General features: G+C 47.9%; 1 protein-coding gene across 1 annotated transcript in view; it reads right to left on the bottom strand.

Annotated features, from left to right (window-relative positions):
- The window catches only part of LBR (lamin B receptor), a 34,856-nt gene extending 26,660 nt beyond the window's left edge, over positions 1–8,196 (bottom strand). The window contains exon 1 of the mRNA XM_024753147.1: positions 7,724–8,196. The gene's annotated coding sequence lies outside the window, so the exon portion shown is untranslated. The remainder of the gene's footprint in view (positions 1–7,723) is intronic.
- Between the last annotated feature and the right edge of the window lie 8,296 nt (positions 8,197–16,492).

The raw sequence follows: 16,492 nt of genomic DNA, 5'->3' as shown, positions 1-16,492 counted from the left end.
GGGCCGGGCCCTCGGTCTTTTGAATAGCGCCCGGCGCTGTCGATTGGTTTTGAGACATGGCGCGTCCGCCCGCCCCGCCCCACCCTGCGTCAAGGCCCGCGATGGGGGGAAGAGGATCCCCGTGGGTCTATCCGTGGTGCGGCCCAGAAGGCATATTTGAGCGGGCCTTATCTCAGCAGCCCAGGCACTCTTCTAGCCCGCTGACCGCGCGCATTCCCAGCCCATTCCCTCCCGGCACTTGCCACAGTTGTCTGGCGATGCACAGTAGGGAAATTGGTGTGTGAAGTGGCTTGGCGAGAAATATATAAGGGCTATAAAGTAAATTTGCATAGTGATAACTAAAGATCAATTGACCGAGACCGAAAGTACTTCTTGCTAAAACACTATTACTGCTCTCCTTACCGTGTTTTAAAAAAAACAAAAAAACCAGGAGACCCCAGGCCAAGCAGTGGCTACGAAGGCAATCTGGGGCTTCTTTGTCTTGGCGATGGCTGCACGTCGGTAGAAACTGACCTGGACCGCAGCTTGGGGGCAGTGGGGCCAGTGGGTGGGAGGGGGTTGGTAAAGAATGTCCAAGGATTCCCTACAGCTCGCAGCGTTCCTAGGCCGACTGCTGTTAGGAGGGGGATTAACATTAAGTGGAGGTCCTGCAGAGATATGGTAGAAGATATTCAACAACGTGCGGAGTGGAAGAGAAAATTCTGTGCTAGTACACAGTGAGATGCCACTTGACGGGCATCCCACAAGTCTGGTTTCACTTGGCCTCCAAAATGCTGAATCATTACATTGTTAACTCCGAATCTGTTTTGGATCCTAAACCTTTTTTTTCTCTCCAAGTTATCATTAATGGTTAGTTTGTTTCCTTCCTTTGAGGTCAAGAGTTTAAAGCAATCCATTGAGGTTCCCCATTTTGCAGTGTGGTTTTAATCAAAGTATTTCTTAACCCAACTACTAGGTTAACCTAACTTACTAGGTAAATTTAAGTGAATTTCTATTTTGGAAGCACTATCCATTAAATTATAATAAGTAGGCTTTACCATTTATAGCCCAGCTTCGGGTGCAAGAGCTCTCGTTTTCTCACACTTAATAACTACAAAACACCCAGGTTTACTACTACAAAAATAAGAAAAAAAAAAAAATACATTGAGCTTTCTCTGTCATTCACATCCAGTGTGAATGAGTTCATCCGAGCCTTTTCCCTAGAACAAATTCTGACATCAAATGGTCATTGTCATCAAATTTGCCCTGGGTGGAAATCTGAGCTATAGGAATGCACACTGCACTTCAAAGTCAGAAAACCTTTGTGATTTTTGGCAAAGCCCTCAGCCTCAGTTGTCTTAGCCCTTAAGGTGAGATAGTATTAGCGCTACCTCATTTTTTGCAGCAAATGACACAGAAATGAAAACACTGTAGCGAGTATGGGGGGACCTAAGATAGTAACTATTCCTAATAGCCATGAAGTGCTTCATTATTCCTTTCTCCTATCTTCTACACAGAACTAAGATTTCACTGGATTTCCCTTGAGGTACACATTTCCTGGATTTTTCCACTTATGAAATAAAAGAAGATTCATTAAAAAACACGCACACTTCATTTTAAAGGTCAGGTTTATAAAGTCTCGTCATAACAAAATGAAATTAAAAGATCGTAAATCACTAGAGTTAGCTTAGTTAACATTCTACCTTATAAATTTTTAAAGACATTCTTAAAACAGAACTGCTTTTGACATCAGAGAAACTAAAGAATAATTATTGTTTACTTCTAGTTAGTGGATTGGAGCATATTTCAAAAAATCAGATGAATATCTAGGCTACTTTCTCAGAAAAGGAACTGTTGGTATTTTCCTCTTCTTTTTTTAGAGACTACCAAAAATTATGTAGATTTGGGAGTGGAGACTTTCCCAGTTTAGTTCTCAGAGAGATGCTTGTCAACCACAATTAGCCAACTGTGAATTTTCAAAATATATAAAAAGTCACTTGAAGAGCTGTGTCTTGGCGTTGGTGTTAAAGTGGCCATCAGTGTCACGGTCCCCTTCTGCACTTACAAGGAAAGGGAGTAGTGGAGAAGCAAAGCCCATCAGCGCTGCCACTAAAACAGCCAAAAGGGCTTTTCTGGTGGCGCAGTGGTTGAGGGTCCGCCTGCCGATGCAGGGAACGCGGGTTCGTGCCCCGGTCCTGGAAGATCCCACGTGCCGCGGAGTGCCTGGGCCATGGCCGCTGAGCCTGTAACAAAAAAAAAAAAAAAAAAAAAAAAAAAAAAGCCGAAAAACACACATGGGGCCAGGAAACCAACCTTACATATGAAATACAAGAACTGCAGTGTGTTGTCTTCTGTTGTGCCCATTATTTGGCTGTTTCCCAGAGGATCTGGACTATCGTATGTGTCAATAAAATTTTAATGCATTTGTTGTTTTTTATCTAAGTAACTAAATCCTTTGAATCCTCCTGTAGTGCTTTTTTAAATATAAGACTGCTGTACCTTCAGTCTTTTGGTCTATACTATTCTAAGTGAAAAATCTAACCCACTCACCGGATTTAATCTTAAAACTTAAAGATCCTTTGTTCAGAAAGTAATTATTATTCAAACATTTTGTTTTTAACATTTGCTGATTAATAACTTTTTTTAAATTAGTGTAAAATTTGTTTCGATGTGTTGGGAGTCCCGAATTATTTTTCTGCAGCAAAAAATTCATACTTCATAGCATGACATACAGGAAAGCGCTTCAGAAACTCTTGCCCTCATAGATCTTTGCCGGGGTGAGCCCCTTCTGCTCCTTTTTATGCCTATCTTACCTTTCCCACTCGCTTCACCCTCCATTTCTACAAAATTTCTAATGGGGCCACAGACATGTTGCTTGAATGCCTTCTCCCTTCTTCTGAGAATCTCAGCAAAGCTTCCCCTGTCTCTCTGTCTGCATGGCACTTCCCACATACACCTGACATTATGGGCATCCTGGAAGGCAGGAACCGTATTTTATTCCTCTTTGCATCTCTCCCCATTAAAGAAATGAATGATTAGTTAATTATGAAACTGTGTCATCTATGCTCCTCTAAAAGCTGGACTAAGTAAATTTTCTCCCTCTTGGTCTAGTTACTAAGCTTCTACGAGGCTGCATTAAGGCAAGAAGCAATGGAACTTTCGCTGGCACTAACTGTTCCCACTAACTAGGGTAGATGAAGAAGCTTTCTGCCTTGGGAGCACAGCTTGAATTCCCTCCCCTCTGTGCCTCCCTTGCCCCCTGCCACTGGTCCTGCTTCCTCGCCATCGCTATCCACTATGCTGGCTGCTCTTCCCTCTGCCTTGGTCTTTTGTTTGTTTGGGGGTTTTTTGGCCGCACTGTATGGCATGTGGGACCTTAGTTCCCTGACCAGGGATCGAACCCGTGCTCCCTGCATTGGAAGCGCAAGAGTCTTAGCCACTGGACCACCAGGGAATTCCCCTCTGCCTCGGTCTTGATCTCTGCGCCCTCATCTCTTTTAATCCAGAATATGTTTCAATTAAGAACCTACCGTATGTTTCACGTGGGGTTGCACAACACAGGTGCGTGGTTTGTGTTGGCACAGTTGCTAAACTGTGAGTCCCTGAGGGTAGCCTTCCACCCCTGCCTCCTACCCAGAGTCTGTCTGGGGCAGACTGGGGGCTCGAGTGTAGAACAGAGTGTACTCGTTTATGTAATATGTAAATGCCATGTTGATTCACTTCTAGCCAAAGCTAAGCCTTAGCCGTCAGTGATACTGTTTGACACCTACACTTCTCTTCAGTGATTGCTCCAACCCTCTCACTAAAACTGCTCTGTGCCCTCTAGGAAAAGTTGGGGAGCACCTGCGGTTGGCATCCAGGTGGTGGAGAAAGGGACAATGTGGGGAGGGGACTAATGTGTAATGAGACCTTGCTGTGCAGAGAGCACTTCCATTCCTTATCTTATTTATGGCTCAAATCAACTCAGTGAAACAGTTATCATTATCACCATTTCTAGGATGACAAAACTGAGACTCAGGTCAACAAACTTGCACCAAGTCACACCCAGCAAATAAGCGCTGGAGCGGCAATTCTAACCCAGGTCTAAGGTCCGGAGCATCTGGTCTTCCCACCGCCTGAGCCCCCCTGGTCCCCGGGGAAGCCTGTTGGTTCTGCCGGCCATTAACTCCCAGTTATTATATGACCCCACTGTCATATCAGCTGGATGCTTCACAGGCTGATCAGAATACGGCTCGTGGGCTTTTCGTCTACATTTTGGGGTCACAGGACCCCTGTGACTATGCTCTTCTGAGCACACCTGGTGTGCAAACTTACACTTGTCTCCACTGTTGATCCTTTCCGCCACGACTCTTAATTCTGATGCCCTAATTCTGGACTCTGTAAAATTGCCTGTATGTCTTCCTCTTCCTTCCTTCTTCTAAGGGGCTGTCTTAGAAAATTCACTTTGAGATAGCAAGAGCAGGATCACGGTAATCTTTGTAGTATATTTACTGCAGCATCCAGTACAATTAAATCTGCTTAACACAGGTTTGAGGGCGATGATACAAAACATTAGAGATGAATGCTTAAAATCAGATTGGCAGAATTCTTTTAACTTTCTTCATTTTACTTGAGCAAGTGCATCCTAACGGATTGTACAACCTAAAACCTATTTGGAGCACAGTAGTGTATTATTTTATTCAGAACACACACCTACATAAATGACGAATCATATATGTGAATATTATATCTGTTAAAACGGATGAAATGTAATTGCAATATAGATGTATTTGAAAGCTGTACAGAGCCAGCTTGAATAGCCATTAAACAACTCTAAATATTATTTGACATGAATGGTTTGGCAGAAAAAAATTGCATCTTCATGCTAAGTTACTTAAGATATTTCTTTGCTTGTTTATGTTTGATACAGAAGGCTAGGATCCCAGAGATAACCACTGCTATAGCAAAGCAAGTCATGGTACTCTGAACTGGAGTCTTCTCCAGGGTAAGTCACACTGTGGAACAAAACGCCGTTTTTGCCTGTATGAGTACAGTTTTTATATACTTAGATTTCTGAAATCTCAGTAAAATAATCTTTTGTCTATGTAATGTAACAAAGGAAAGTTTATCTTGGACCATTCAGAATGATTCCATTTGCAAAGTACCAAAAGTACAAGATTATAAGCCTTCCCGTAGCATTAACCTTCAAGATAGCATAACAGCAGGACCCATCAAAAATGTCATATCTACGAATATACAGCCCTCCTTTTATTTTGTTTTTATAATTTTATTTTTGTACAATGATTTGGAATACGGTGCATTTTAAATTTATTTATTTATTTTTGGCTGTGTTGGGTCTTCGTTTCTGTGCGAGGGCTTTCTCTACTTGTGGCAAGTGGGGGGCCACTCTTCATCGCGGTGCGTGGGCCTCTCACTATCGCGGCCTCTCTTGTTGCGGAGCACAAGCTCCAGATGCGCAGGCTCAGTAGTTGTGGCTCACGGGCCTAGTTGCTCCGTGGCATGTGGGATCCTCCCAGACCAGGGCTCGAACCCGTGTCCCCTGCATCGGCAGGTGGACTCTCAACCACTGCGCCACCAGGGAAGCCCCTCCATACTGTTTTCCGTCTCAGTGTACCACCCACAGGGCACAAGCATTCCAATTTCTCCACATCCTCACCAATGCTTGCTATTCTCTAGGGTTTTTTAGTTTGTTTGTTTTTGATGGTAGTCATCCTAAGGGGTGTAAGGTGGTACTACCAATGTTTTAATAAAATAAACATTTATGGGGGCATCTCTGGCAGTCCAATGGTTAAGACTCCATGCTTCCAATGCAGGGTGCGCAGGTAGGATCCCTGGTCGGGAACAAAGATCCCACATACCTCGTGGGATAAATAAATAATTTTTAAAATATTTATGATTTTTAAATATTTTTATAATATCATATATGGTTTATCAAACCACACAAGGCACCCTAGAAATTTTGATTCAGGATATGCCCATTAGATTAAAAATTATTGCGCTAAGAGACTATGAAGTATTTGTGTCATGCATTTTTTAAAGTACAATACCAGTTAGTGTCGTATATAGTATAGATCAAAATTTTTCTAACTTCTCTAGGCCAAGGCAAGAAAAATGTTTGCAACTAAGTGACAAACTCTTCCCATTTCCTTAGGAAAATATGACTTGAGAAGAGCTAAAATATTAATAATAGTAAATTAACACAAAAGCAACCTATTGCCTCGAGTTACCTTCATCTCAGGATAATTAATTCAAGGAGGAGGAGAATTGAGCTTCAACATGTTTGCTCTTTCATGGGACTGTCCTTTGCAAAGCAAGGAAACATTTTTTCATTGGTGAATGTGTGAATAGAGGCCGGTGAAGCGACAGTTAACCAGCCTGGTTTCCAAGGAGGGAAGAGAAATGTAAAAGCATGTTAGCTGTACATGTTTTGCAGGGCAAACTTTTTGGACACATAAGCATTTAAAGTCCAGTGCTACATCAACCTTTGGAATACACACAGGGAAATGATAACTAAGAGGCAGGATGGTTCCCTTTCAGTTCCAAGAACCCATGATTAAAAGAGTCAGAGGAGGGCTTCCCTGGTGGCGCAGTGGTTGAGGGTCTGCCTGCCGATGCAGGGGACACGGGTTCGTGCCCCGGTCCAGGAGGATCCCACGTGCCGCGGAGCAGCTGGGCTCGTGAGCCATGGCCGCCGAGCCTGTGCGTCCGGAGCCTGTGCTCTGAGTCAGAGGATTACTGATTTGGCAGGACGGAGTCCCACAGAGAATGTGGATTTCAGAGACTGGGAGACCTGTACCTGAATCCTCACCTCTCCTCCTACACTTCAGACCTCAGGCCCTTAAACTTTATCTTCAGACCGTTTATCTATAAAATGGGGAAAATAATACCCATCGTTCACGGCGCATTTGTGAGGTTTAAATTTAACAATAAGCAATCACTAAATAGTTCTGATTCATTAATTTATTAAGTCATTCATTCAGCAAATATGTATGAAACTGTTATGATGGAAGAAATTTGAAGACAAAACTTAAAACAAATTTTACAACAAATTCCAGTAGTGCCTGGAATTTTTATGTTTATCTAAATGAGATATAAGTTCATAGCAGGAAGGGGGATGAAGTACACTGCTTTTGAGGAACAAGCCTTTCCAACAAGGATCCACATGGCAGCCTGGAATTAGACTGCCTGGAAAAGTTAGTGGAGCCAGCTAGCTATGGCTCAGAACACAGCCTCCCACAAGAAGGAGACTGAGGTTCCAGTTCCCTGAATTAACACTTCGGGCTGGAAAATCATCACCCAATCCCTGATACCAGTGACACTGGACTGACTACTTTGTAACCAGATAAGTTCTTTGGCGTCCCTAAAAGAGCTTAGAGTAACTAAATTGGAAAAATGTCTTTCCTAGAGTTTGGAAATACCTCAAATCCAAAAATATACTCCCCCTGCCCAAAATACTTGTATTGATGGTGATTTTGCAATCACCAGGTGATTCTAAAATGCCAGGGACCGTGAAGAAAGTCTTTCAAATTACTTGAGCATACTCTCTGCCCACCACATACAAACCAAGGCCTCTACCTCGTCCTCTGTCTTTAAGTTGATTTGGCAAGGAATACTCACGGAGTTCACACCAGGGCTTTTAAGAGCTTACCAACAGGTCGGTGTTCACTGAGGATTGATGATCTGGGTCCAGAAAGAAAGCACTCGCCTCAGGTAGAGAGAGGAGGACATGGGGCGTGGTACATACCAGGTTCGGCAATCCGACTTGGGGCTCCTGAAAATCGCACGGCCATCGAAGCCCATGTTGACGTGAACTTGCTTTATCTGGCCACAAGCTCAGCAGCGTTTCATGACGAGTTTCTCTCCCTGTCGGTAAGATTTGGATCATCTTTCAATGTTTTCTCCCGTTGCCCGTGTGGCAAGTGTTAGAAATTCTGAATACACTTAATTAATGACATCCCTGAACTCCCTCTCCTGGCTCTGCCTCAGCCAGCTGTGGCAGGGGAGAATTCTGCTTCCACTTCTTCCACGAAGAGAACAATTTATAATCCACAAACCAAGAGGATGGAGCAGAGGATGTTTAAAAAGTAGCTAGAAGTTGATGGACTGCCAGGTTCACTTTCAAGGCATAAGTCTGGACTGTCTGTGTGGTTCTTGGCACGGGTAAGTGATGCACAGCTCAGGAACTCTTCTAGAACCTTATTGCAGTGAACAGATGAACCGGAAAGCAAAGGCGCTGGAAACTTCTCTGTCTGTCACGCACCTAAGGAGTTCAGAGAGAATAAAACAATATCTGACCCCCTTTGTTTTGTTTCAAGTTTCTAAATAGGAAGAACAAAAAAGGCTTGATTCACATGACAATCACTCCAGCATGACAGGGCCTGGAGGCACCATCTTTGTCCCCAGGAGGAGGAAAGGGCCAACCGGCCAGAGCCCTCAGAGGGCTGTCAAGTATAGATGGGAGGGCTGTCACATGTGGATGAGGCCCAGCACTGCCAGCAGAAGGGCATGTCTTGGCTAATAAAGACTTAATGCTGGGCTTCCCTGGTGGCGCAGTGGTTGAGACTCCGCCTGCCGATGCAGGGGACACGGGTTCGTGCCCCGGTCCGGGAAGATCCCACATGCCGCGGAGCGGCTGGGCCCGAGAGCCATGGCCGCTGAGCCTGCGCGTCCGGAGCCTGTGCTCTGCAACGGGAGAGGCCACAACAGTGAGAGGTCCGCGTACCGCAAAAAAAAAAAAAAAGACTTAATGCTGCATGTCCCTCCTCGTAACTGGTAATACCACACGTCAGTGAGCGTGATGTGTATGCTGGCCTCTAACTCCAAACTGAAGACGTGCACCGTTTCATCATTTTAGTGGTCTTTGTGTCCTAGCCTTGGTATAGGCTCATGGTATAAAGATTTGTTGGATGGATAAGAAAACAAAACAAACAAACAAAAACACTTGGGGGAATGAGAGAAAGGTAAGAAAATTGATCCTTCCAACAGTCCGATGAGGTGGGAACATTATACCCATTTTGCAGGTGAAGAAACTGAAAAAAAGGGCCAACTGACTTGCCAGGTTGACACAAAGAGTAAGTGGGAAGAGCTGGGAAGAGAAACCAAGAGTGACTCAGAGCCCATGGTTACCTACAAGGGGCTAAGAGAGGCCAGCCAAGAGCAGCTGAAATCCCAGCTGGTTCCCAGAGAGCTGGGACGGGGCACAAGATGTCCCTGGTGGTAAGCCTGCCCCACCCCCTCAGAACCAGTAATTATATACCCAGTGAGAGTGGTGGCTTGATGTGGGTGTTGTCTCGTGAACTGTAGGCACCAGGAAGGCTAGGACTTGTCCTGTGACCTCATTATCCATCCCCTTTGCTGGCAAACAGGGCTGTGCACAGGGTGGTGAACACACCCAGTCAGTTGCTTGCTGTTTGTGCAGCTGTCTTTTTAGGCTGTGCTCTTTGCAACAACAAAAAAACAGCCTCCTGCAGGGCTATTTGATGTCACAAAAACCCAGCCTCCAAACTCTCCATATCTGCTTCTATCAGAAGCTCTTTCTTTTACACTTCCCCTGGGAGCCTCAGCTACACCACCAAGGGACAAAAAAGAAATACGAGAGATAGAAGATCAACATCTTTATGCATAAGAGTAGAGTTAATCCATATTTCATTCCTAAAGCCTGCAGTTTATGGGATTGGCTGGGATTTGTTACAGTTTGTTCTGAAGATAAGGCAGTGCTGAGTCGGTGACCAGGCTGGAGTGTCCACCTCACAGAGTCGCCTGGCTATTGTTCAGGGTTTGCTTTTGACTTCATTTCATGGAATAAAAGGTCGTTGCAGACCAAACACGTGAGCAGGAAGTGGGCAGGGCTTGTTGCTCTGCCTGGTGGTTCACGAGAGGAGAAACACAGAGAAGTCATAACCTCTGCGGTTTGGTGTGTGTTGCAACGTGAAAACCCGGAAGCTTATCTTAGAGGAGGCTGATGGGTCAAAGTCGGCAACGAACTGGAGCCTTTACTGTTGGAAGCTTAGGAGGGGAGCGAGTCTTTGCCCTCCGGAGAAGCACCCAGGTCCTGGCACCTGATAAAGAGTCCCCAGAGTGTAACCCTGTCCCATCAAAATGGGAGGGAGAGTCAGAAGAGTGTTTACAAGAATGCAATTTGATTTTTTTAAAAATAGTTTGATTTTCTCTAAAAATTAACAGCCCTCCTTATGGTTTGACTTGAGTGAGAAGCACATGGGTCAGTGATGACAGGAGATGAAGGAGACATGGGTGCCCCGTCCCTCCCCACCCCATGTCTCAGGGCGTTTCAGTGGCTTGAGCCAACCTGCCTGTTTAAGCCTGTGGATTTGCTTGATCTTGAAAACCTGCCAGGTAGCCTCACAGATGGTCGACAATTGCCACCTGGATCGGTGCTAACGCAAATGCTAGAAAATACTGCTTACAGGCTAGCCAGGAAAACGTTTTACTGGAAAATTGCTTGAGAAGAGACCACAGAGTTTCAGTGAGGATATGCCATTTAAGGATAGAAATACTGAAGCTTCATGAAATGGGACATCCTGATGGAGCCACAAGAAGACATACTCTCAGACAGTCACATCAAAGGCATCCTGACGGCACAGGCAGTGTGAACCTCACTGGCTCCCAAGGTTTCGGGGACCCATCAAGGGGGAGAGAAAACAGCCTCCCTGCAGCTCTCTGCCACCTGCTACCCCTGGCTCAGCAGGTAAACAAGATTGGAAAAGCAAGACTGGGAGTGGTTCTACCATGCTTATTTGAGGAAATGTCTGAGTGTCAGCTGTCAACATAGTTGACACCTTTAACTAATTTCCAAGCACACCCCAAGGCAGACTATGATGTTGGCGGTTCCCTGAGAGAAGCCCTTGCAGGCTGGTGCCCCTGGAGGACTGGCAGAGGCTGTGTCACCCGTCCAGACTGCGGTCCCCCAGAGTGAACAGCAGAGTCAGTTTGATCTTAATTAGCATTTGGGATATGAATATAAATACCCAGCTCCCAAGACAAGGAGTCAGCCCAGGAAATCCCCAGGATGTGGAGTTCTCAGGGGATGGGGGCAGGCTGGCCTCCAAAGGCCAGGCAGAGCTTTGCAGCGAGCCAGGGTCACGGCTCACCTCTGTCCAGCCACGCCGGATGTTTCCGGAAGCCCCCTCCCAGCTTTGGCCCTCCTGGCTCTGTTTGGTTCCTGAGAACAAAGAGAAGAGCTGTGTGTGTGACCGGGCCTGTGACACACATGGGAAAGCCATTGCTGGCTCGGCTGACAGATGTCAACATACACCGGCCCTAAAGCTCCAGGAAGACGGCGCCATTTTGCATGGAGCGGAGGGAATATTTTGATACAGGTGGAGGGGACTATGTCTGCAGAGGCCCTAGTTCCCAGCCTTTGGCGTATGGCCGAAGGGACTTCCTGGGGTGGGGGGATGCTAGGGAGCTGGTGAGCAGGCGGGCTTCTGCCTCAGGGGGCCTCTGCTCTTCCCCTAGGAGCCCCTCTTTGGGTTCCTGTTTGGACAGGACATTGGATCTGTCACAGCCACAGGCACTGGTTGGGCTGTGCTTCCCTTGGAAGGGCATCCTGCCAAGTTGTTCCTGGAGCGTTTGGGAAAAGGCCCCTTCCCAGGGCCAGTATTCATTCTGTAATTAAAAAGTTGCATCTCAAAGACACTTCTAATGATCCAAAATATTGTTGCCAGAAATAAAACGATATAGTTGGCACCCCTGAGGCACTGCATGGAAGGCCTTCTGCACAGTGCCTGGGACCATGAGCCCGCAGTAAAGGGCACACCCCCCTCAGGACGCTGGAGAAGGGGCTTCAGGCATCTTGCAGATTGATAGCGGACAGATGTTCACTCATTCAAGACATCACCTCTGGAGCACCTGCGGTTTGCAAGCATTGTGCTAGGGCCAGGCCACAGCCCAGTGGGAGGGACAATGGGGCCCAGAGGGGGGTGTCCAAGTCATACCCAGCAAGCGGTGGGTGGGAGGGAGGGCATCCTTGCAAGCAGCCCTCTGAATGGAGGGGGCCGGGACCGAACTTGGAAGGATTCCTACTGCACTTGGTATTTAGAACAGGGAGAGGCCGCTTTCCTCTCTCTGCCTTCTCTCCTTTTCCTTCCTTCCTTGTCACCCCATTTCCACACTACCTCATTGAGTCTGCCTCCAGGGAGACACGAATCCCTGCCCTCCCAGGACCCAGGGTCTCCCTGGGGCTGTGAGGCATCTCCACTGCCCCTCCCTCGTCTGCTGCCCTCTGATCTGGCCTTGACCTCCCTCCCCAGATTAGGGGCTGGTCTGGAATTGAGCACACACCACGGTGAAATGGTGGGCAGTCACAGCTGGTCAGTCTGTCTTTCTGTCCCTTCTCATCCAAAGATTCAGAACAGTACCCACTATAAAGGGCCTTCGTCCCAGTATTCAAAGCATCACCATGTGGTCTGATTTCGTTTTTCCTCCCAACGGAATTGGACTTGGTTCTGGAAACGATGCATTTTATTCAGTTTTTTATTGACCAAAAGCATCTCTTTGGGAGCAAGAGACCTTTGGAAACCCACAATGTTCAAGGAAACCATTCAGTTGTCTTAGACACATCCCTGTCATTTGCCTCTGGACTTTTTATTACTTTAGCCCAGAAAAATATTTATTCTTTGCTTCACCTGACTGAATCACAGTGAATATTTATACCTTGAACCAAGCACACAGCAGAGAATGCGAGGCTTGGGGGATTTTTGCAAAGCTGTCCTGGTTAAGGCTCTTGCAATTCTCCCAGAAGTTTATTGTCCTGGTATAAATCTGACTCAGATTTCTCACAGCTCTCCGTTCTCAAAAGCCTCTCATCCTCTGGCACTTGGACCCAAGCATTCGGCTATTTGACAGCGGGATAAGCACGTGAAGGGCACTGCCCTCCTGCCCCCCTAGGGTCTGGCCCCTCTGCCGCCGTGATCAGAGGTTTGCGGCCAGACCTTGGCTTCCCTTCCTTCCCAGCCCCCAGCTTCCATCCTGTCCCTGCCAGAGATTTAAGGAGAAGGAAGTTCAACGCACTTGGTTTTCAGCTTGTCTGTCCACTCTAGGGAGGAAAGGAAGAGTCAGCTTAGCGGAGGAGGCCAGGGTCAGCCCTCGCAGGGTCTGGCATCCGGCCGGCCTCTGGGGTCCAGCCCCTCCGTCTGTCTGGATGTTCCTCATGGTGTCTGAGGCCTTCTGCCTGGGGTGTCCGCTGTTTGTGCAGCCTGAGAACAGACCTGCCCCTCCTCACTGTGCCCCAGGAGCCTCCCTCAGACTAGGAATTCTAGAAACACGCTTTCTGTAAAGCTGAATGAGTGAAGGAACCTGCAACACGGTGGAGAGCTGAGATTGCAGGGCTGTATCTGAGGAACAACAAACGTGACCTTTCTTGTTGTCAGCCTCTGCCTTTGCCTGGAGCTCTGCTTAATTCAACCTTTTTTTTTTTTTTTTTTAATGGGGAGGGGAAACACTCCACTTTCTCAATCCAGTTAAAGAGGCATCTGTATGCCACTGGGCTGGGCTCACCTGTCCAGCTCACAGGATGGGGAAGAATCCACCCTTGTCCCTGCAGAACCTGCCCTCTCGACTGAGGTCCGGAGAAAGGAGGAAATGTGGGGTTCAAGTGCCCGGCCACAGGAGGTGTGTAGCTCAGGGCACAGATACCCTTCTCGCCTAGGCCCACCTCCATGCTGTCCCCAGGCCCCCGTGGAGGACTTTGGGGGAGCGTGAGCCTGCGGGAATCATTCTGCAGCTGCATCCCACGCTAGAGCACAGGGCTCTGTGAGCGGTGATTTGGGCCCCTCTGCCTGTACCCTACCTCTCTCAGGAGTCTCATTGCCTCTCTGGGACCTTGCATCCAGGTCCTTCGAGGTCTGTACTCTCAAGGTAGAGTGTCGTTCCCATTTTACAGATGAGGGCAATCAGATTCAAAGAGGTCAAGCTGCGTGCCCAGGTTCACACAGTTGGAAGGCTGCAGAGCCAGGCCTCAGCCCTCCGGCCTCAAGGCAGCCTGGCCCTCCTGTTACACAGTGCTGTCCCCACCACGGTGATTGCTCCTGTGCTGGGGACGCGCCAGCAGGGGTGACAGGAGCAGGCGGCATTCCAGATGGGCCTCGAGGGGTGGGCAGGATTTCAGCAGATGTAGAAAAGGTGGGGGCACAGAGAGAGTGAGTCAGAGAGACAGGAAGTGCAGGCCAGGCCTCAGGGGAGGCTGATGGTCCAGGAGGGGCCCAGGTCATCTGAAGAGGCAGCCCCTGTGTCTGACCCGCCAGTCCCCTCTGAGGCAGGACAAGCTCCTGAGGCACAGCTCACCATTAGCCAGTGTAACTCCAGCTTTACCAACTGTCCCAGCCAAAGCCTTCGGCTTTATGTCAGAGGAAGGTCACAGTGGCCCATATAACCTCACTCTGCTACACTGCTATGGGCAGCAGCCCTCTCTGAACTGTGGTCTATGCAGTAAGGATCTTTGCAGTAATTTGCAAGGAGAAAAATAAGTGGCTTATGCAAAAAAAAAAAAAGGAAATTACTTTATTGCTGCCTTTTAGGGAAGGGCAGGGATAGATCTGGTACTTCCAGTAGAGCTTGATCCAGTGGCTTACGTGATGCCATCAGGAGAGAGGCAGCTCTTTGCTCCGCCTCTCCTGAAGGTTGGTTTCATTGTCAGGCCCCAGCAGCTCAAGATTCAGGCCATCCTTCCTGTTGTTAGGTCCAGTAGGGAACGTCTGACCCAAAGATCCTCTGGGAAGGCTCATTTCATGTCATTGCTCTGCCTGGGACATTTACCCCTCCCCAGTGAGAAGCTCGCAAGTCCCACGGCCGCCATGTTGCTAAGCTGGATTTAACCCCCCCACCCCCGGCCCAAAGTTCATGATTTAGGAGTGGGGGAGGGGTGCCACTCCAGAGGGTAATTAGGGTACTCCTTCCAGGGGAAGCGTGCAGAGGAAAGATGGAGAAAAACAGAGGCTCACCCTACACACAATACATTACCAAACCCATTCTACCAAAGTTGGTTCTCGCCTGGTTTGGGGAACCTGGAGGAGAGATAATGACCTTGAAAATGTGCAGCCCTCTCACCATGGCCTGAGGCCAGGCTGGGACACCAGGCCTGCCTGCTAGAGCAGCCAGCTGCTAACCAAGCCAGAGGCTGGGCACAGATCATGCCAAAGGGGAGCCACACTTGAATTTCAGGGTCAGAAGGTGAGAGGTCAAAGCAGGGGGTCAGGACAAGGTGGGACCCGGCCCTCGGCACCCTAAGCACCCGATCAGGTGGGACGCAGTGTAACACATCCACCTAAATCTCAAGTTTCCATCTTTTCTCTACAGTGGCGCCACTTTGAAAGGGGCCGGTGGCAGGATCCCTAATTTGCTTTTTTTTTCCTTTCCTTCTCTAGCATTCAAATGATTCCAGAGCCCCAATTTTGCCTTGTGCAACCCACGTCAATCCAAGTTCAAAAGACTTCCCGGGCTTCCCTGGTGGCGCAGTAGTTAAGAATCCACCTGCCACTGCAGGGGACACGGGTTCAAGCCCTGGGCCGGGAAGATCCCACATGCCGCGGAGCAACTAAGCCCATGCGCCACAACTACTGCGGCCCGCGCGCCTAGAGCCCGTGCTCCGCAACAAGAGAAGCCACTGCAAGGAGAAGCCCATGCACCGCAATGAAGGGTAGCCCCCGCTTGCCGCAACTAGAGAAAGCCCGGGCTCAGCAACAGAGCCCCAACGCAGCCAAAAATAAATAAATAAATTTATTAAAAAAAAAAAAAAGATTTCCCCAGAGAATGTTTTCTCCTGTAAGACTGGCCACAGAAACTACTCTAACAGGGAAGATATGAGCTCACCACGTCATCCCCTACCTGCATCTTCCCTTCTCTGCCTCAGCTGCTGAATTAGGGGCAGCTGGGGCTGCCTGGTCCTCTGTCTTGTGCAAATAAGAGAAAAAAAATAAAACAAAACAAGGAACAGTCCTGGGGCAGATGCAGCCCCCCATCAGGGTACAAGGTCTGAAGCAGGGCACACACAGGCTGGATTTCAGCACCCACCGCATCTCACCCAGGAGCCCTTGGACAGGGCACAAACTGAAGAGCTGTCCGTGGCACTTTTGGTAGGTTATAGGAAGGGGAAGGTCCCTGACCCCAGCACACCAGCACCCAGAGGGGAGGCAGAGAGAGGGAGCTGATCCCTCTGGCACCCCCTCCCCAAGGTAAGAGACTCCACTGATGGAGAGAAATATAATTGTCATTAAAACAAATCATCAGGTTTTTTTTATTTGGCAGAAGCATGGCACTCTGTAGCTTTCAGTGAGTGGTCACCCTCAGTTTCTCTTTTGAGCCTCTCAACAAAACCTGTCTGGTAAAGGGGCAGGTATTTCTCACTTCCTTTTTACAAATAAGGGAGCTGGGATCTAAGGGGCTGATTTGCTTATCCTCGTCTCATGGCTAGCAGGAGGCAGAGCCAGAACTATAAGCCAGGCTTGTTGAAATCGAATCCAGGGCTCTTTTATTTGTTTCTATTCTGTGTTAAAATAGA

This window comes from Neophocaena asiaeorientalis, unplaced genomic scaffold, assembly GCF_003031525.2.
Source record: "Neophocaena asiaeorientalis asiaeorientalis breed wild unplaced genomic scaffold, Neophocaena_asiaeorientalis_V1.1 scaffold634, whole genome shotgun sequence".
Lineage (NCBI taxonomy): Eukaryota > Metazoa > Chordata > Mammalia > Artiodactyla > Phocoenidae > Neophocaena > Neophocaena asiaeorientalis.
This window is presented reverse-complemented; position numbering and strand designations above follow the sequence as displayed.